Source organism: Chrysochloris asiatica, unplaced genomic scaffold (genome assembly GCF_000296735.1).
Source record: "Chrysochloris asiatica unplaced genomic scaffold, ChrAsi1.0 scaffold00006, whole genome shotgun sequence".
NCBI lineage: Eukaryota > Metazoa > Chordata > Mammalia > Afrosoricida > Chrysochloridae > Chrysochloris > Chrysochloris asiatica.
The window spans coordinates 29,731,816-29,753,378 of record NW_006408524.1 but is presented as its reverse complement, the minus strand read 5'-3'; the positions used below and the strand labels follow the sequence as shown (position 1 = coordinate 29,753,378).

The following is a 21,563-nucleotide window of genomic DNA, read 5'->3' as shown; positions in this document are numbered from 1 at the left end:
AAAAAAAAAAGAAATACAGAGGACCCTGAGAAACCTTTGACCTTGGCAGTGAAGCAACTTCTACAAGTCACTTTACAGTCAAATAATAAGACTGTTTTAGGAGTCAATGTCACCCATGAGTAGTATGTTCTCTTAAACAATCTATAGTTTCCAAAAGTAAAGAGGAAAAAGCTAGCTAGATCAATGGAAACAGATCCGAGCCAAAATAATGAGAATTCTGACACATTGTGAAAATTGCAACCAACATCACGGAACAATTTGTATGATAATTAATTAATTGTATATTAATTGATTGATTAAACGGGAACCCAATTTGCTGTAATCTTTTACCTAAAACACAGCCTCTCAACCAGGTTGAGTAAAGTCATGGTTCATGCTACTAGTTTTACGGATTAGTTTCTTCTTGAGTCAATTGTTTCCTTCATTCTCTTCTGTTTCAGATGAATCTTCGATGTCTGTGTTTTGGGTAAAAGTTTATGTAGCAAATTAGGTTCCCACTTAAAATGCATAAAAACACCACCTACGGTATAACCTAATCATGTTGAGAAAGGCCGATCATACTAGATGAAATACAAGTCATCAATCAACCTTTTTCCTTTTGCATTTTTCTGTCATTTTCCAAACTTTCTACAATGAACACATAGATTTACAATGAAGAATCAAAACAAAAACAAAAGGGAAAATCCAACCTGGATGCTATTGGTCTCTAAATAATTTTTATTTTAAAAAATGGAATGTCAAAAAAGAGAATACACCGTTTTCCTCATTGAAGAGAATTCTGGAATACCACTATTGAACAATGGGCAAAACAAATGCATGAATTATTTGGGAATGTGACATGTAAAATGCTCACCCAGCAATGTAGCATACTGGAATACTACTAAGACAAAGTCAGAGAGAACTGGGGACAAAAATCAAACGGCTATTATGCTCTGTTTCCTAAAATGTTTAGTTGCTTTTGGATAGTGGAATGGACAAATTATCATACAATATAAGCGAGTGGTCAAGCACTGGTGGTTCTACAAGGTAAACTAAGGTTTCCTGACAACTACTATGTTCTGCTCGGCCCCTGGTAGTGTGTATTCAAGATAATGACACTACTTGGAACTCAGCCATGTTCTGTTGTTACATTTCCTTTACCTAAAACCTGCTAATGAAGCCCTTGAGTACTTCTTTTGGTCAAAAATTCTATTCAACAAGCTTTTCACCAAATTCTACCCCTCAAATTGTAACACAATTTTGTTTCATGCTGTTCAGAGATCTGGGGTGCCAAGAGCACACATTGCTAATGAATTGGAACTAAAAGCAGAAATGCTTTGCCAAATCTGTTGGCTAAGTTATTAATCAAATACTTTTAAAGGTTTTAATGACTAACAAAGAACCATCAGTAGGAAAAGCAAAGCAAAAGAAAAAACGCTGAGTTTAGGGGTAGACAATTCAATCAACTGCAAACTTTCTAAGGAATCTACAAAACACGAAGTTCACCTCTCACAGGCAGAGACACTCTAGTCACTCCCTAACCAAATTCACCTGGAGATGATATAAATCAGAATTTTGTTTTCTAATATCATTCTCCATAAAAGGAATCAATGCATCAAGGCACCTTAGAGAAACAGCTGGTTCTAACACTGGGGCAGAAAATATATGAGGGAGCTTCAAAAACCTGTTGGAAAAATACAGTTAACACAGATAATGGCATTTTTCTACATATTTTTTGAGGCTACCTCATACAACATGAATCTAGAATTATCTTATAGAGCCAGGAAGGAAGGAAGTGCTTAAAAATAATTCCTAACGACAGGGATATGTCCAAGGGATGTAGAAGTCAGCTCAAACAGCTCCTAATGACCAAACTGGAATGATCTGACCAGCAAAATACATAAAGTAGCATTAGATTATAATCCAACATGTAAAATATTCACGAGTCCATATGGATATAAATAATTCAGTAATCCTATAATTGAGACTGAAGAGACAAATTTCCATGCAGAAGATTTCAAATAATTTATGTAGATATTTTGCCCTCTACATGACGAAGCTTCTCTGTTCTGAAAGTGTGAGCTGAGTACACTGACTTTCTTCCGAACAACAGTGTGAGAAGGGGAGAAAGTAAGATACCTTACAGTGGAGAGCCCAGCAAACACAACTTCACCCAGGGATCAATGGTAACACCAACAGTGATAAATCATGCTGACAGTATGTACTCTTGACATGATGTAATGAGAACGGCACTTTATCCCTGTGGTTTTCCCCTCCCAGGAACACATAACCCCCATCTAATCAGGAGAATAACAGCAGGTAAGTCCCAATGGAGAGACATTCTACAACATAATTGACCAGCGACCCTCAAAACAATTAAGATCTTCAAAAAATAAGCGAAATCTGAATAAATGTGCCCCAGCCAAAAGCCAAAGGAAACATGTCAACTAAAAGTAAGGTGGTATTCTCCACAGGATCTTGGAACAGAAAAGGGAGTGAAAAATAAGCATCTGAATGAAATGTATGACTTTATCATTCATTAATCGTAGAAAATGTACCATATTAATGTAAGATGCGATTAACAAGGAAAACTGGTTGTAGAATATATGGGAACTTTGTACTTTTGTGCTAGCTTTTGTTAATTCTTCTATAAATCTGAAATTATTCTGAAATAAAACTGTTATTAAAAGAAAAAGAAATGAGTGATGATACATGCTACAACATGGGTAAATGTTAGGATACACATCATGCTAAGTGAAAGAAGCAGATCACATTATATACGTCCATTTGTAGGAAATGTTCAGAATAGATAAATCCATAGGCAGAAAGTAGATTAGTGATTGACTTGGGTCTGGGAGACGAGAACTAGGGATTGCCTGTAATTGGCATGGGGCTGCTTTATGGGGTAATGAAAATGTCCTAAATAGTGCGGATGGATCCATAAATGTGATGTGATGGTTCAACACATAGATAATTTGTGTTCTGTTTAACTGCATACTTTAAAATTAGCAAATTTTATGGTATATGAATTATATCTTAACAAGGTCGTTATTTGGAGTCCTGGTGTGGTGCTGTAGGATACACACTCATCTGCTAACAGCAAAGTCGGTGGTTCAAACCCACCTGCTGTTACTTGGATAATCTATACAGGTTACTATAAGTCAGAACGGACTCGTTGGCACTTAACAAGGTTATTATTTAACATTTTTATTAGGACTCTACACACCTATTAGAGTCCTGTGTGGCACTGTGGGTTAATGTACTGGACTGCAAGGTTGATTTGAACTGCAAAGTTAGCAGTTCAAGCTCACCAGCTACTCCTTGGGAACCCTATGCAGGGTCACTATGAGCCAGAACTAACTCGACAACACTTAACAACAACACACTTATTGGACTCCTAGTGTGGTCCAATAAGGATAAGCACTGGACTGCTAACCATAAGGTTGGTGGTTCAAACACACCAGCTGCCCCTCAGAAACCTTATACATAGTCATAATGAGTCAGAAGCAACCCGATGGCACTTAACAACAACAACAACAACATACACTTATTTAATGACATTTACAAGACTGGCAGAACCAAGTCTTGGTGAGGATGTGAACACCCATCAAACCCACTGTCATCAGGTTGATTCTGACCCATAATATGTTTCTGTGACTGTACATTTGTACAGAAGCAGAAGTCTCCATCTTCCTTCTGTGAAGTGGCTGGTGAATTTGAACTGAAACTTTGTGGTTAGCAGTCCAGTGCCTTCCTAGAGCTCCACCCACCAGCATTCCTTGAAGATGTGAAACCAGCTGCAGCTCTCATACTCTATTGGAGGTAACAGAAAACCATGTTGGAAAACAGTTCTCTAAAAAAGCTAAACATATATCCAATACCCTATGGCCCAGTCATTTAACTCCTAGATATTAACCCAAGAGAAACAAGAACATATATCCATACAGAGACCTACACATAAATGTTCATAGCACCGTTATCTGTAGCCATTCTAGGATAGTAATGACATAAAACTTAGTACATTCAGTTAAAGTGCACACCAGTACCATCTGCTGCATGCCCTAAGAAAGTTAGCATTTGTCGTATGTGAGGTAGGAGTCAATCCTGAATTCTGACTCACTGTTACCTGGTATGACAGAGTCAAACTGCCCCAAAGGGTTTCCTACACTGTAATCTTTATGGAAGAGAACCCCTGGGTCTATTCTCCCACAAAGTGACTGGGCGGGTTCCAACCACCAACCTTTGGTTTAGCAACAAAGCACTTAACCACTGCACCACCAGGGTTCCAGGGTAGCTGGTGGTGGCAGTGGTTGTGCACTGTTGAATCAGTTTCAACTTACAGCAACCTTGTATAGTGTTTCCAAGGCTGTAGTAAATTTCTACGGCAGCAGAAATCTTTCTCTGTCTACTGGGAAGAGGCTGGTAGATTTGAAAGGCTAATGTTTCAGTTAAGGGGCCCACCGGGTAACCCACTACACTCCCAGGGCCTCCTTCCAACTTAGCTAGCCTAAAAGGAAAACTGAGACAGGGTATCTAAGTCCAGAAATGATCTAAAGGGAAAAACAGACTGAAAATAAACTGAAAAGATTGTTCCTACCTACATTCATGATTACTACTTAGTTGTGGACTGATGGCCACCACTGCCCAAGGTCTGGCAGGTGTGACCAAAGACACAACAGACCCTGTAAAATGCTCCCACTGCTGGCTTAGTCAAATGTAAAAGTCAGCACTTTTCCGTGAACCTGTCTCAGTCCTCTAGCAAAGGCTGAGCTCAGGCAAAGACCAGCTTTGTTAAGCGGTGCCACTGCAACGAGAAAAAAAGCAGGGAGAAAAGCAGAGGTTAACCAGCTCAGCACCCTAGTTAGCCATTTTCTCACCTTCCCTCCTTTTTTTTCTCCTGTTGAAGCAGAACCACGTAACTCAGTTGCCTTTTCTTGAGCTCAGCCTTTGCTGCCCTGGATTCTGGTGTGGTGCTGTAGGGTAAACAGTGAATCTTAAACTCACCAGCCACAACTCAGAAACCCTGTACAAGGTCGCTAGGGGTCAGAACCGACTCGACAGTACTAACAACAGCTCAACACCCTATACAGGGATGGGAGGATTATGGGGTGAATTTTATTTATGCCAATTGTGTGGTTTTTTCTACAATGAACACTAAAATATATCTATCAGTTTAAAAAGTTAAAATGAAACCCTTTTAACTTCTCCTTGTTATAAGATGGCCAATTCCTAGAGGTTCCTACAGTGACTTCCTCAGGGACATTCAACAAGTCCGACAGCCTTGCTCAGAGCTAACCTACCTCAGCACCTTGAGCAAGGAGAAATGGTCACCACTCACTCTCAGCACAGCTTCTGCCCACAGGTGTGCCCCATCAGCTCACCCACTAATCACCTTGACATGCACCTTCAAATCAGTGCCAGGCGGGGCTGTTAATAAGTTAGACATACCAGTCTCGGAAGCCTAACTCCTCACCACTTTTAGCATGTAAATCAATACTCCTCTCTATTACTCTTAACACAAAAAGCTAGTTCAATCATAATCAATGATAGTCTCACATCCAGGGAATGCGGGCATGTAATCTTTCATCCACTGAACAAATGTCACGGAGAGTAAAGGCCCCCGCCAGCAATCTGCATAGTTCAGATGCATTTTACAATACTGCCCTCAGTTCCATATGCTACTCTCAGAGTGACTCATAGAAGGCACTGTCTGAGGAGCCCGGGAAAAAAGAACACAGGAGGGTTAGATAAAGGTTCTGAATATGGTGAGGGATGACCAATGTTCCCAACAAATACTGGGAAGATTTTCACATGTGATAGAGTAGCAGACAGTCTTTAAACCAGCTGTCATCAGTTCCAACTTGGGGTGTCCTGTGTGTGCTCCATAGGGTTCTCAGTGGCTGTTTTTTTCAGAAGTAGATTACTAGGTCTTTCTTTCCAGGTATGTCTGGTGGACTGCAACCCCCCAACCTTTTGGTTAGCAGCTGAGCATTAGCACTTTGCACCACCCAGAGACTGCAAACATTCTCAAGGAAGAACTAAATAGAGAGATTGATAGAACTTGACTTCTGTAAAAGATCAACTAGTCCAAGCAAGCCAACAATTTTCATCTTGCACATCAGCTCCACATAACTGGTTGAGATGATCTGAAACACTATGTGAGGAGAATTCAGAGACTGATCCAGGCTCACAGGGAACAGACTCTCTCCTTCAAAGAGGTCCCTCTGCTGTGGAAGCAAGAAGGCATGGAAACACAAGTACCAGGAATTTCCCATCACTGAATGAACTGCATCCTTGAGAGACCACAGAGTTACTTCAAGAAGTATACATATCCATGCATGTTCTGAAGAATTTTTGGTAAACTGAACAAATAATCTAATGGAACCAGTTAACATTGAGTCAATTCTTACCCAAGGCAGCCCCATGTTTTTTTCGGAGTAGAAATGTGCTTCATTGAGTTTTCAGTGGCTATGACCTATTGGAAGTTGATTGCCAAGGTTTCCAAGGGCCTCTGTGCAGATTCAAGCCACCATCCTCTCAATGAGCACCTAAGTGCTGAACTCTTGGTGCCACCCAGGATCTCTAACCAAATAATACACCCCACACATTAGTCCGTCACAATTTTTCCACTGTATATGTGGGCTAGTCTTTTTTTTTTTTAAATAATAAAAAAAAAATCTAAATTAGCGTTATTGAAGTTCTCATTTTTCAAAGGTAAGAAACCATACAACTACTTCACATAGCCCATCTTTTAGTCACAGAAAAACCAGCACGATATAAAAATTACTTCTCAAGAGAAAGAAGCTAACTTACATGAGACATTCAATCCAAGACTTAAAAAGACTATCAATGAGAGAACAAGAAAGCCAGGGGAAATTAACAGCTAAAGAATTAATATGAAGTTAGTAACAAAGTTAATACCCTAAAATAATACTGTAAGGTAGATGAGGAGCTTGGTGTGGTGTTGATGGTTAATGTGCTGGTTTGAACCACAAGGCCAGTGGTTCAAGCTAACCAGTTGTTCCTAGTAAACCCTATACAGAGTCACTGTGAGTGGAAATCGACTAGACAGCACTTATCAACAACAACGAAGAGATAGAGGGGACCCTTAAACTCACAGTGGGCAAAATGACATGGGTCCAATCAGTCAGAGATCAGTAACTAAGGAGGCCCTATCATGGACTAAAGACTGTCTCTCTCTCTGGCAGCAAAATGCAGCAATAAGCAAAGGTCCTCTTACTAAACAATTAATAGTTATAGAATTCCTACAATACAGACAAAAAACTGGGACTGATGAAACTTGTCCACATTTAAACAGGAAATAACAATTAAATCGCATCATTTATGGCAGAGAAATCAATGACTATTTCGATTTCTGTTCAGCTGGCAGCTTCAAGTAGTACTGCAATACTGCGAGCACACAGCATGCCCTGAGCTGATGGGCATCCAATTTGCTGAGAACAGTGACCCTGGGTGGGTGGAAGCTCAGGAGACTTTAGCCTTAATCCATCCTAATGAAGTCCTGGTGTGGCGCTGTGAGCTCATGCAGCAGACTGCAAAGTCGTTTGAACTACAAGGTCGGTGGTTCAAGCTCACCAACTGCTCCTTGGAAACCCTATACAGGGTCACTATGGGTCGGAATCAACTTGACAGCACTTAACAACAACAATGAGGCTGGCACCTGGGGGAGTAGCCTCTTCTGTAACACAACAAAAAGGAGCAAGACTTGCTGGTGGGCCTAACTAACTTCTTTGTAACTCATTTCTTCCGCACTATGTCTTAAGTTTTTTGTTTTCTTTTTGTTTTTCTAATAAGGAATTGAGTTTTTCCTGAAACAAGTAGCTGGATTTTAAGATGAATTACTACTAGAAAGCCTAGCCAAAACAAAAACCCTGAACTACTTAAAACATTGAAACACGTAACTAAAGCAAGACTGAAATAAATGCAAGATGTCTTTTCTAAAATACAGCAGTAGTGAAGGGACCAAAACAAAACAAACACAAAAAGAAAGTAAAACCCAAAAAAAAAAAAATTTTTTTTAAATGGAGAAAAGCAAAGTGCAAGACCCTGTCAGGAAGGTAGTGACACTAGGGATGGAGGCAGGGATGATGACATGGACAGAAGGAGTGGCTAGTGACTCTGGACTCAGGGACAGAGAGGGGCTGTGGGCTGGCAGTCAGGGGGCAGGTGTGTGGGGTAGATGTACCCTTTGGTTGTTTGATGATGCATGCAGGGAATTGTGATTACTGCAATGAAACAAAACATGATAGGATGAATGTAAAGATAATGTTCACCCATGTAAACTAACATATAATTTATAATAAAAACATAATTTTTTAAAAATTTACAATAAATGTACTGTTATTTAAAAAAAAAAATCAAAATCGTAGAAATACCAGATTTACTAGTCTGACCGACTGGTAGAACCCCTGAAACTGTGGCCCTTAGACCCCCTTCAAACCTGGAACAGAGTCCACTGCTGGAGATCACTTTTTAGACAGGCCATAAAATGAACATTAACACCCTGAGGAATGTGCTCCTCAGAACAATGAACCTTAAGAGAACAAAAGGGCAGCATGTGCCCCAAAACAAAGCTCAAGATGGCAGGAGTGGTAAGAAAAATGGCTGAATGGGAACTAGGAACCAGGGAGGAAGTGGGAGACTGCTGTGATATTGACAGGACTAGAATTATTATCAGGAAACAAACCACGTGTAAATTGTTGAATGGGAAGCTCATTTGCTTAACAAACTTTCACCCAAGCCACAATTTACACATAAAATAGTGACTGATTTTTACAGCAATAAAACTCTTTAGCCTTAAGCAGTAAAATTATATTCTATTGTAACTCCTCTCAAAAAAATAAAAATTCCAGCATATTATTTAAAAATAAAATCTTTTTACAAATTTAGTTAAGTGCCAACCAAGAAACATTTCATTAATGAATACAGACCACTTCCTCCAAACCAAGCTTTGATGACATCAGAAAGACATAGTCCTGCCCCAAAGCTTAGAGTACAGATGGGGAAAGAGAAACAATTTTATTTTTTCAATTAAATACTGGGCTAGGTATAAGAGAAACATAGGATAGACATGTAATCCAGGAGTGTCAGAAAAATAAAGACCTGGTGATCTACGTCCAAAAAAATTAGCCACTGAAAATCTTATGCTTTATCACTGATACCAAAACCAGGCAAAGAAGATTATAGATCAATACCTCCAGCAAGATGGATTTGCCAAGTGGCAGAATCGATGGATTCAAGAGTAGCAACAATAGTGAGGATGGCCCAGAATTGGGTGTTGTTTTGTTCTGCTGTGCATAGGGTTGCTATGAGTCAGTACCGACTCAATGGCACCTAACAACAACAACCACCTAATGAACAGGAGTCCTAATATGGCGCTGTGGGAATAAAGCATTGGATCCCAAGGTCAGTGTTATCTGCGGTGTCAGTGTTTCACTCACTAGCCACTCCTCTGAAACCCTATACAGGGTAGCTCTTAGTCAGAACCTACTTAATAGCACTTAACAAAAAAACCCACAAAACCCTAAGGAACATAATTCACAAGAATTTTCAATGAAATTCTAGCCAATAGACTCCATCATTCAAAAAAAAAAAAAAAAAATTATGACCCAAGTGGGGTTCTTAGAAGGAAGGTATGCAAGGATGGCTCAACATTAGAAAAACAATATAGTCCACCACACAGATAAAACAGGAAAAGAACCACATAATCATACTGACCAATGCAGTAAAAGCATTTGACAAGATCCAATACCCATTCCTAATAAAACACTCAACAAAACAGGAACAGAAGGGAAATTCCTCAAAATAATTAAGGGTCTCTGTATTACAGGAAGGAGTCCTGGTGTGGTTCTGTGGGACAAGCAAGCACTGGACTGCTTGCGAATCAAATGTCTGCTGGTTCCAACACATCAGCTGCTCCTTGGAAACCCTATACAGGGTTGCTATGAGTCAGAACCAACAGCACGTAACAACAACTCAATAGGATAAACACTAGACTACTAACGGCAAAGTCAGTGGTTCAAACTCACCAAACACTCCTCAGAAACCCTATACAGGGTCACATGAGTCGAACTGACTCACCAGCATTCAGCAACAACAGTAACATACAAAAGCAACAGCCAACATTTACTCTCAACAGAGAGAAACTGAAAACCCTTCTCTCGTGAAGAGGAACTAAACAAGGATGTCTTTTATCATTTCTCCTATTCAACATTGTGTTGGAAGTCTTAAAGCTATAAGGCAAACCAGAAAATTTTAAGGCACCCAAATTGGCAAACAAAACTATTGCAGATGACATGATCCTATATATAGAAAATACCAAAGACTAAGTGAGAAAATTATTGGAATACATTGAAAGTTTTAGCAAAGTGGCAAGGTACAAGATCTACACACAAAAATCAATCAGATTCCTTTACACTAAAAAGCAAACTCTAAAAAGGAAATCAGGAAAACAATATCATTTACAAGAGGCATCCAAAAGATTAAGAGCGAATCACTGTAACCACAAAAACAGAAGACCTATACAAAGAAAACTACAAAATACTAGTAAAAGAAACCGAAAGAGACATACGCAAATGAAGACTATACCATGTTCAAGGATAGGAAGAATTAGCATTGTGAAAATGTCAACATTTCCCAAGGTAATCTTCAAGTACAATGCAATCCCAATCCAGATTCCATCATTCTTTAAAGAGATGATAAAAGTAATCACCAACATTATATGGAAAGAAAGATAAATGAGGTCTAATAAACAAGAACAAAGTAGAAAGGTCTTGTACTTCCTGATCTCAAAACTTACTACAAAGCTATGTTATCAAAACAGGCTGGTATGGATTCAGAAGAGGACATGGAATGAGGGATATCATTGCTGATGCCCCATGGATCTTTGCTGAAAGCAGAGAATACCAGAAAGATGTTTACCTGTGCTTTATTGACTATACAAAGGCCTTCGAATGTGTGGATCATGACAAGCTATGGACAGCATTGTGAAGTATGAGTATTCCTGAACACTTCATTGTGCTCATGAGGAACCTGTACATAGACTAAGAGGCAGTTGTTCGAACAGAACGTGGGAACACTGAATGGTTTAAAATCAGAAAAGGTGTGCGAAAGGTTGTATTCTTTCATCATACTTACTCAACCTGTATACTCAGCAAATAATCCGAAAAGCTGGGTTATATGAAGAAAAATGTGGCATCAGGATTGGATGAAGACTCACTGACAACCTGCGATACACAGATGATACAACCTTTCTTACTAAAAGTGAAGAGGACTTAAAATACTGATGAAGATCAAAGACCATAACCTTTGGTATGGATTGCATCTCATTGTAGAAAAACAAACACAAAACTCCTCACCACTGAACCAATAAACAACATTCTTATCAATGGAGAAAAGACTGAAGCTGTCAAAGACTTTTCATTTCATGTATCAACCATCAACACTCATGGAAGCAGCAGCCAAGAAATCAAATGATGTATTGCATTAGGCAAATCTGCTGCACAGGACCTTTTTAAAGTGTTGAAGAGCAAAGGTGTCAGCTTGAGGACTAAGATGGCCTGACCAAAGCCAGGGTATTTTCAATAACCTTCTATGCATGCGAAAATTGGACAGTGAATAAGGAGACCGTAGAAGAATTGATGCTTTTGAGTTATGGTGTTCGAGAATATTGAAAGTACCATGGGTTGCCAAAAGAACCTACAGATCAGTGTTGGAATTCACTGCTCCTTGTATGACAAGATGGCCAGACTTTGTCTCTCATACTTCAGACAGATTGTCAGGAGGGACCAGTCACTGGAGAAGGATACCATGTTTGGTAAGGTGGAGGGTCAGAGAAAAAGAAGAACACCCCCAGTGAGATGGACTGGCAAAGTGGCAGCATCAATGGGCTCAAGTGTGGCAAAAACTGTGAGGTTAACCCCGGACCAGGCAGTATTTCGTTCTGTTGTGCATGGGGTTGCTATGAGTCAATACTGACTCAATGGAACCTAACATCAACAACAGTATTGTTTTTAAGTGCCACCAAGTCAGTTCCAACTAATAGTAACTCTGTATAGGGTTTCTGAGGAGCAGCTGGTGAGTTTGAACCTCCGACCTTGTGTTTCAAGCCAACCTTGATGTCACTCGCTTAACTGTTTCATTTTACATTAATCACCATTAATACTACAGTTCCTGGAAGAAGAACGAAAAAATAAATAAAAAAGACTTCCAGCAAGATGGTGGACTAGGTAGACACACTGTATGGACCCTCTACAACAAAGATTTAAGAGACCAAATTAAATAGACACAAGTCAAAATTCTGGCATCCTGAACGTCAGAAGAAAGGTTAGTAAGGTAGATAACGTGGTTGCTGGGACAAGAGGCTGAGCAGGGATGATGAGAGAGAGAGAATGACTAGTGAACAGCTGGTCAGAAAAAAGACTGAACAAAAGCCTAAGAGTTATGTGGGACACTATGTAGTGAAACTTATGGGTGATCAAAATTCCAGAACAGAAAGAGACAAGCACAGAGAAAATTGTCAAGCAGAGAAAACTTCCCTAATAGCATGAAAGATGAGAACATAAGCATACAAAAATCTGAACAAACCTCAAACAGAACAGATTCCAAAAGAAAGTCATGAAGACATATCATAATCAAATTTTCCAAATTCAAAGATAAGGGAAGAATCCTGAGATCAGTTTGGGAAAAACAATTAAGTTACCTAAAAAGGAGAACCAGTAAGACTAAGCTATGAGTTCTCAGAAGAAAGCATGCAAGCAAGAAGGCAATGGGCAGTGTGGCAAGACCTGGGGACTCTTGGGCCTAGAGTTTGTGACATAGCCACAGAGGACTAGAGTGGAGAGTGAAGCATCCAGCTGGTAAGAAGAGAGGGCATATGCACAAGAACACCCACACTTGCAGATAATACCCACTTGACCTGGCTTCAATGACTGGATGATCAGAGTTCAACTAGAAGAAGAAAAAAAAAAGAGTAATCTGATACAATTTGATGAACTTGGCCTACACCTATGGATGCAGTAGCTCAAAAGAGAGAACAAATCTTCACAGCAAGGATCATTCTCACCCCCCCTCCTCCATACACAGAGTAGACAGGGATGGGCAACTTGGACAATGGCTACCCAAAATGGGGAGTGGTCGGGCTACAAAGGCCAAGAAGTGACTGGCTTACAAGCTTTCAAGAGGGAACCTAGATCCAGAGGGCATGGAGGAAGGTAGAATCTCCACTGAGTAGTAAGTATCCAATCTGTCTAGGCGGGGCTGATGAAAGGAAATGCAGATAGGTCTCTTATGATACAATAGTGAATAATTGTTATCAGGACTGATGGTAAGGGTTGGAAATGTAAAGGTAGACATTTTGTATCAAAAGGGGGGGGGCGGGGGAGTGATTAACTTTGCAGTCTAGAAGCGGAGGTCCCTGGGACCATCAAGGGAAAAGCGCAGAGAGTGGGACCCTACCCAGAGAAGCAGTGACACCAGACAGAGATGGAGGCAGAAATGATGACGTGGAGAGATGGAGTGACTGGGGACTTTAGACCCAGAGAGGGAGAGTGGCTGTGTGTTGATGATTTAAGGGCAGGGTTTAGTTGATGATGTATGGATGGGACTGTAACCATGGCAATGAAATGATATATGATAGGATGAATGTAAAACTAATGGTCTCCCATGTAAACTATCACATAATTCATATTAAAAGAAAAAAAAAGTTGGCAATAGCTTAAATGCCCATCAACGGAAGAATAGTTAAACTTTGCTACATAACCATAACGGAATAATACAAAATGTTGAAGCATAGTGATCAATCTGTGAAACACCTCACAGCATAGTTGAGCCTGGAGAACATGCTGAATGAAATTAGTCAATCCCCAAAAGGATAAACACTGCATGAGACCAATGTTGTAAGACATTGATAAAAGAAATTATCTTTGATGGTTATGGGAGTGGTGAAGGAGCAAATTATCCACTGGGCTAGAGGACAGACACATGTTAACACGGGTGACAGGGCAGGCAATATACTGGGAGGTATTAGGGTCCTACCAGCATTTAGTGCCCTATGAGTTCCTGCTATAGCACCAGAAGATAAGTGCTTGACCTCAGGTTTGGTTTGAAGTGAGTGAGACAGTGCTAAGCAAACATTTTAGGACCCAAACTGCTACCTGCATGTGTTTACCTTGTCATAACACTACATGGGAGCGTGGTGGCTCCAAACAATAAGCACTGGATTGTGAGCCACAAGGTTATCAGAGGAAAGATGAAGGTAGTGGAGATACAAGTAGGAATGCAATAGTTAAAAGAACAGAAGTAAATACTGTTAACCACCGGTACATGGAGGGGATTGCAACCACATAATGAGGCAAAGTGTATGGTTTTTTAAATGTAAAACTGATGATCTGTTCTGTAAACCTTCACTCAATTCACAATAAACCATCAAAAAACAAAAAACACCAACCAAAAGTAGAAAACAACAAATGTTGGCAAAGGTAGGGAGAGACTGTAAAATGATGCAACCACCATTGAAAACAGTACAGTAAATCCCTGTATTTGGAATGGTATGTATCCAAGGTAAGCAAAACCCATGAAATACATAGATATATGTACACATGTGTTAATCACAGCACAATTCACAGTGGCAAAAAGATGGAAATAGCCTAGTTGCCCATCAGTGGAAGAATGAATAAACTATGGTAGGCACACAATGGTATATGGTGCAACATTAAAGAATAAACTATGACTCTCGACATATAACATTATGTTGAGTGAAATAAATCCATCACAAAATGATAAATATTGCATGAAACCACAACTATACAAAGTTAAGAAAAGGTTTTCACACTAAAAGAAGCATTCTTTGATGGTTACCATGGGTAGAAGGGAAAAGGAAGGTAATTACTGGTTAGAGGGTAGCTGTTGTTTGTTGTTAAGTGCCGTCGAGTTGGTTCTGACTCATAGCAACCCTGTATAGGGTTTCGGAAGAGGAGCTGATGGGTTTGAACTGCCGACCTTGTGGTTCACAGTCCAGCGCTGATCCTACAGCACCACATCACATTAAAGGGTAGATGCGTGTTCATTTGGGTGAGGGAAGATGATACATAGTAAGATAGATGTCAGCAAAAAATACGAGAGGCAAGAGAAGACACGACAAGGAGAATAAGTGTTACAGACAGCAGAAGTTAAAGCCTGTTATACACAGTATCCTGCCATCAGTGAGTGGATGCATGGAGAGACATTCAGGCTGATTAGGTATGGGAGGGAGAGTGGAAGTACACACACAAATATATATAGGTTTGACATAGGAGATTTCTATATGTGTATTTACATTTGTTTTAAACACATAAATAAATCTTGTGGCGCATACAAGGGACAAAGTTCTGAAAACAAAACACACTGAGGAAATGAGTCACCAGGCCTAGGGACTCAGAATAATGCTCTTGGAGGACACAAAGGTTAACTGGAATAACAGAGTCCTAAAGGACAATGTTCTGCATCCCACTTTGGTAACAACTTTCTGGGTTAATGTGCCAGACTGCAAAGCCATTTGAACTGCAAGGTTGGCGGTTCGAGTGCACCAGCAGCTCCTCGGAAACCCTATCCAGGGTTGCTTTGGGTTGGAACCAACTCGATGGCACTTAACAACAACAACAACAGAAGTCTTAAAACCTCATGAGTGGCTATCTAAGGTGCAATATTAGTCTCTCTCTGTCTGGATGAAAGAAGAGCAATGAAAATCAAAGGCATATGGAAACAATTAGTCCACTGATCTAATGGACAATGAGAACACCAGTCTCCTCAACCCAGAAACTAGAAGAACTAGATAGTACCAACTGCTCAGAAAGGGATCACATTACAAGATCCTGGATAGGAGCGGGAGGAAAACTCAGAATCATAAAAAACATCAGGCTTGCTGGTCAGATAGATACTATGGCACTCAGCCAGCCTCCCTTTAGGTCTGGAACTAAAACTCACCGTGACTCAATTTTTGAGCAAACAAAAGACAGTTTTATAAGGAGAACAATAATGTAAGTAAGGTAAGCACACCTTAGAATAATCAACCATTTGAAATCAAAAGAATAACATTTACCTAAAGATAAGGTTAGAAGGGATAGGAAAAAAAGGAATGGAAACAGGAAAGAGACAGGAGGTGGGAAAAGTAATGCTACATTGTGAGGACTGACCTAAACAAAATGTCTATGAACTGTTGAATGGAAAACTGATGCATTCTGTAAACTTTCACTCAATTCACAGTCTTTTTTTTTAATGTGGAAGGAGGTAGAAAAGAAGTCACCATTAATAACAGAGAGCTATGATTACAGAAGGCACAAAGAGATGCAACACTACTGACTCTGAATATGGATGAAGCAGCCATAGAATACGAAAACCCGATACATGACAGAAATGGGTCACCAGGAGTCAGTCAACTCATCGATGACTTTTGTTTGTTTTTTAAGAAAGAAGTAAATGGAACATTGGCAGAGAAAAGAAGCATGCCAAAAGCCCCAAAATTAAGAGAAATATGTTTGAGGAAGTAAAATACTTCAGTGTAGTGGAATACAGAGCATGAGAACTGTAGCCAAGAAGAGACAATCCCTTGAGTAAGTTTAATTAATAGTGTGGCACTATGGGCAAGGCAGCTAGCTGTGCTCCTGCTCCTTCTAAGGACGACCCTGAAAAGGACCGTATTGTTAACCTCCTTTTCACAGACAGCAACAAGGCTCTGTATGGTTGAGTTAACTTTCACCCAAAGTCTCACAGCCATTAAGCTGTTGGTGCTGTTAGGTGTCCTGTCGTCAAGTTGGTATCAACTCATCACGTCCCTACTATGCATGACAGAACAAAACACTACTGATGATCCTGGGCCAACCTCACAATGGTTGCTACATTTGAGGCCATTACTGCTGCCACTGCACCAATCCGTATCACTGGGGAGTCTTCCTCTTTTACTCCAAACTCTCCACATAATACCAAACATGACACCCTTTCTCCAGTGACTGGTCCCTTCTGACAATATATCCAAAGTATAAGAGATGAAGTCTGGCCACCCAGACTTCCAAGGAGTATTCTGGCAGCACTTTCTCCAGCACAGATCTATTTGTTCTTCTGGAAGTCTTGGTACTTTCGATATTCTCCTCCAACACTATAATTCAAAGGCATCAATTCTTCTATAGTCTTCCTTATTCACTATCCAGATTTTGCATGCATATGAGGTTACTGAAAACACCATGGCTTGGGTCAGGCACACCTTAGTCCTCAATCTGACAGCTTTGCTTTTTAACACTTTAAAGAGGTCTTGTGTAGCAGATTTGCCCAATGCTGCTTCCATGAGTGTTCATGGTTGATTCCAGCAAAATGAAGTTCTTGACAACTTCAGTGTCTTCTCCATTTATATGGATGTTGTTTATTGATCCAGTGGTGAGGATTTCTGTTTTCTTTACATTGTGATGCAACCCATACCTAAGTTTGTATTAGTCTTTGATCATCATCAAAGTATGTTCATCCATAAGACTTTTAAGTCCTCTTCGCTTTCAGCAAGCAAGGTTGCATCATCTGCCAGTAAGTCGCTATCCTCAAAGCTCCCACTCTTCCCATTCCACCATCCTGGGGTTTGCTTGATGTTCAAACACAGAAACCTCATGTCCTCCACCATATATTCTATGAAAGCCCTGGTCCATATTTAAGCAGAAAATAATGAAAGTTAGGAGGAATCAGGTTTTTTGTTTTATTTTTAAAATGCAGTCCAGAGAAGACAATTTGGCTAAGAATTTGAAAGGGTCCCATGTAACATACTCCTTCCCCTCTGGCACATAGTAAGAGCTCAAATACATTCAATGAACGCTTATAAAAAGTAAAATCAGGAGAGACTATGCTCAGCAGTCCAGGATGGGAGGTAAATGGCATCAGACCAAGGAGAGCCCAGTATTGTCACCTGGCCGAAGTCAAACTGGAGATGATGGAGAGGCCACATACCCAACACTATCCCTCTACCATGACTGCAGCTCTTCCCTTTTCTGTTACGTCACAAAAGGCACCAAGCTCTTAATTGGTCTTGTACTAACATGTTCTGCCTCCTACCTTATTCTCTAAAGGGAATGCCACATTGTCGGGGAAAATGACATGTCATCTGTATGACGATCCCTCCAGGTTCAGAAGGACTTCACCTTCATGAAGTCTGCTGTGATCTGTTGTTGTTGCTGCTAGTGATGTGGAATCGGTTCCAACTCATAGTGACTCTGTATGGGGATTCTGCCATCTTCGTGGCTCACAGTCCAGTGCTAAGAATTACAGCACCATACCAGAAGCCTATGATTATAGTCCTCACTATTTTGGAGTCCTGATGTGGTGCTTTAGGGTAAGCACTGAACTGCTTATCCTAAGCAAGTCAGCAGTTCAAACCCACTGGCTGCTCCTCTGAAACCCTGTAGCAGAGTGGCTGCGTATCAAAACAGACTCGACAGACACTTAACAACATTGGGCGTTTGGCCCCATTTTGACATCTTCATTTGACTATGCCAAATAATGCCTCCACCACCGCCACCACCAAATCTGTCCGTGTCTCCTTATCTCCAGAAGCTGTGAATGTGCTATCTTACATAACTTTGCGGGTATAATTACAGGAAGGATCTGTGATGGAAGCTGAGCCTGGATTACACCAAGGTGGACCAGAATAAAATCAAAGGGTCTTCATAAGAAGGAAGCAGGAGGCAGAGAGGACCATGGAAGAGAGAAGCAATGCACTTTGACAATGTAAAAGGGGCTACAGTGACCTCTGAGGATGGCATAGGTAAGGAAACAATCTGTCCCTTGAACCTCCAGAAGGAACCAGTCCTACCGACCCCTGACCTCTAGCCTGTAAAACTGATTCCAGTCTCCTGGTCTCCAAAACAAAGAATAAACTTGTGTTGTTTTAAATCACCACATTTGTAGTAATGTGTTCCAGCAGCCAAAGGAAATAAACACACTTGCCGTTTTATGTTAGCATCGAAAGCCAATTTTGTATGTAGTCAGTCATGCTTGAATAGTTTCAAAATAGTATAAGGGGAGGGAAAAAAGTAACGCACATAGATGAAACAAGAACAGAACATCACTAATTGTTAAAGCAAAATCTTTGTGTGTACATCTGAAAGTCATAATCAAGTAGTCAAATGCTTTCAGCTTAATTAGTAAAGAATATGTGCTTTGAGCACAGCGCTCTCTGTATATGGGGTCAAATTGGTAACAGCAACTCGAAATGTCAAACAGGAAACTAAGGGAGGCAGCAAGTATGTCAGCGAGGGAGGAGTCGTTGGGCTAAGGAGGGTGGAAATGGTTGCACAATTTGAAAAATGTCATCAGTATCACTGAATTGTACATGTAGGAAAATAAAGTATCTGTCCCCACCCCAAAAAAGTCAAGTGTGCGTGTACATACCTAGAATAACTCTTAGTGAATAAATACTGACACTGATGTGGTTATGATATATGGGTGACTCAAAGCTGTATTACTTTCTGTTATTGATTACCTATAGTGGTGATAAGCAGACTGAGATACAATCTTTCCTAGATTTATGTGGTCATTGTAGTGGAAAAAATGAGCAATAAATACTTTGTTAGGTGGTGGGTGTTAGCTGCCACGAAGCTGTGTTCTCAGGCAAATAAGCTTTCCATGGTCATGAATGCATACAGGACCCTCAAAAGCTGTACAAGACATGGGGTGTATCTTTACTATTTAAGACAATCCTGCACAATCTTCTGCTTCAAGTCAGTGCATTACCCCACAGATTTAAAAAAAAGAAGAAACTCTAAGCAAATTTCTTATGGGTTGTTATTCTCATTCTTGAGATACAGGTTCGGTTCATCTGCTTTGAAATTTAGAAGGAATGAAAAACCGTATCCAAAGAAACAACTTCAACTTTAGTTCTAGGTTTTAGATTCATGTAAGAAGAAGTGGGTACAATTCACCTGTGTCTCTCCCTGTATGTAGCATGAAATCTGCACAGAATGCTTGGAGAAGCTACTAAGACTAACAATAAACAACGGCAGGTGGTTTGGGGAATCTCAAAGTATGCCAAACCTGAGCAGCACAGAACATAGAAGCCACCAGCGGTGGCAGAGTAGACAGAGCTCTACGAGAAGTTCTCTGTTCCTGGCCTCAAGGTGGCGAAGGAATGCTGGCTCCAAGAAACTGACTAAATGCTACTGATTTTAGCTTCTCCCCTGTCTTCCCACTTCTTAGCCCTAGGTGTAGGATGCAGTTGTGGAAGTGCAAAACTAACCAGGGTAATGAACGCCCCAAAGAACCAGAAAACACTAAACAGATCATGGGGATGTGCCAAGGCACCTGTATCTATGTTGTTGTTCAGAGTCTTCGAGTCTGTTCTGACTCATAGTGACCCTGTTCAGGGTGTCCACGGAGTGAACGGTGGGTATAAACTACCAACCTTGTGTTAGCACTTTGGTGCTTATCCTAAATGCCACACCAGGACCCGTGCCTATAAAAGGTAGTAAGTGAATTGGAAGAATCAAACAATTATCCTGTGTCTAATATAAAATGTACCTTAGGGAAGTAAAATAACTGGTAAGGACAAGTTTCTTTCTATAGCTTCATTCCAACTAATAAAGACATGGTAGAATTACAATGATTACCACCCTTCAACCCGAAAACACTGAACTAAAGCAATGAACAATGGTATTTCATATCATGAAGTGACATTTTGGACCTCATGCTGAGATACATAATCACTCATTACTTCATCTTGTTCAAATCAACAAAAAATGAATTTAAATCTAATCCTTGTCCTTTAAGGGTCACAGGAACATACGCTGAATGACCACACATGAATCTACTTCAGCAAAAAATGGAAAACATTCTACAAAATAATGAACAAATGACCCAACTTTAACAAGCACACTGCACAAAAGAGAGAGAAGAGGAATAATTTAGTGATTTTAAAAGTTGGGGCAGATTTACCAAAAAGATCTTGTTTGGATCCTGACTCAAATCAATTTTTTCAAAGAAAAAACAAACAAAACTAATATAATCAAGGAAATTTGAACATTGACTAGATTTTAAGATGTAGGAGTTACTAATAACGTAATGTGACTGTTTAAAGATATAACTAGATTGTTAAGGATTGTTGTTAAGTACTACAACTAGATTATTATAGCTAATTTAATATGTGAGCTTATTAAAGACACACTGTCTTTTAGAGATACACACTGAAGTATTTTCTGATTCAGCGACAACTAGTATTTGCTTCAAAATAATCTAGGAAAGGGAAAGAACGCAGAGGTATAGACAAAACATGACTGGCTGACGATATGTTGAAATAATGAATCTAGCCTCTACCACTATGTTGTTGTTGTTGTTGTTGTTGTTGTTAAGTGTCGTCAAGTTGGTTCTGACTCATAGTGACCGTGTATAGGGTTTCTGAGGAGCTGCTGGTAAGCTTGAACCTACCACTTTATAGTCCTCTCTATATCTGCCTATGTTTGAAATTTCCCACTTCGGAAATCAAGCACTTGGAGACCTTACAGATCACCGTCTGAGAAGAACAGTGGAAGCGTTCACTAGTCAAGAGCCAGGCATTGACCAAC

General features: G+C 40.1%; 1 protein-coding gene across 2 annotated transcripts in view; it reads right to left on the bottom strand.

Annotated features, from left to right (window-relative positions):
• IGF2BP3 (insulin-like growth factor 2 mRNA binding protein 3) overlaps positions 1 to 21,563 on the bottom strand; it is a 181,617-nt gene that overhangs the window by 74,596 nt on the left and 85,458 nt on the right. The window lies entirely within an intron of this gene.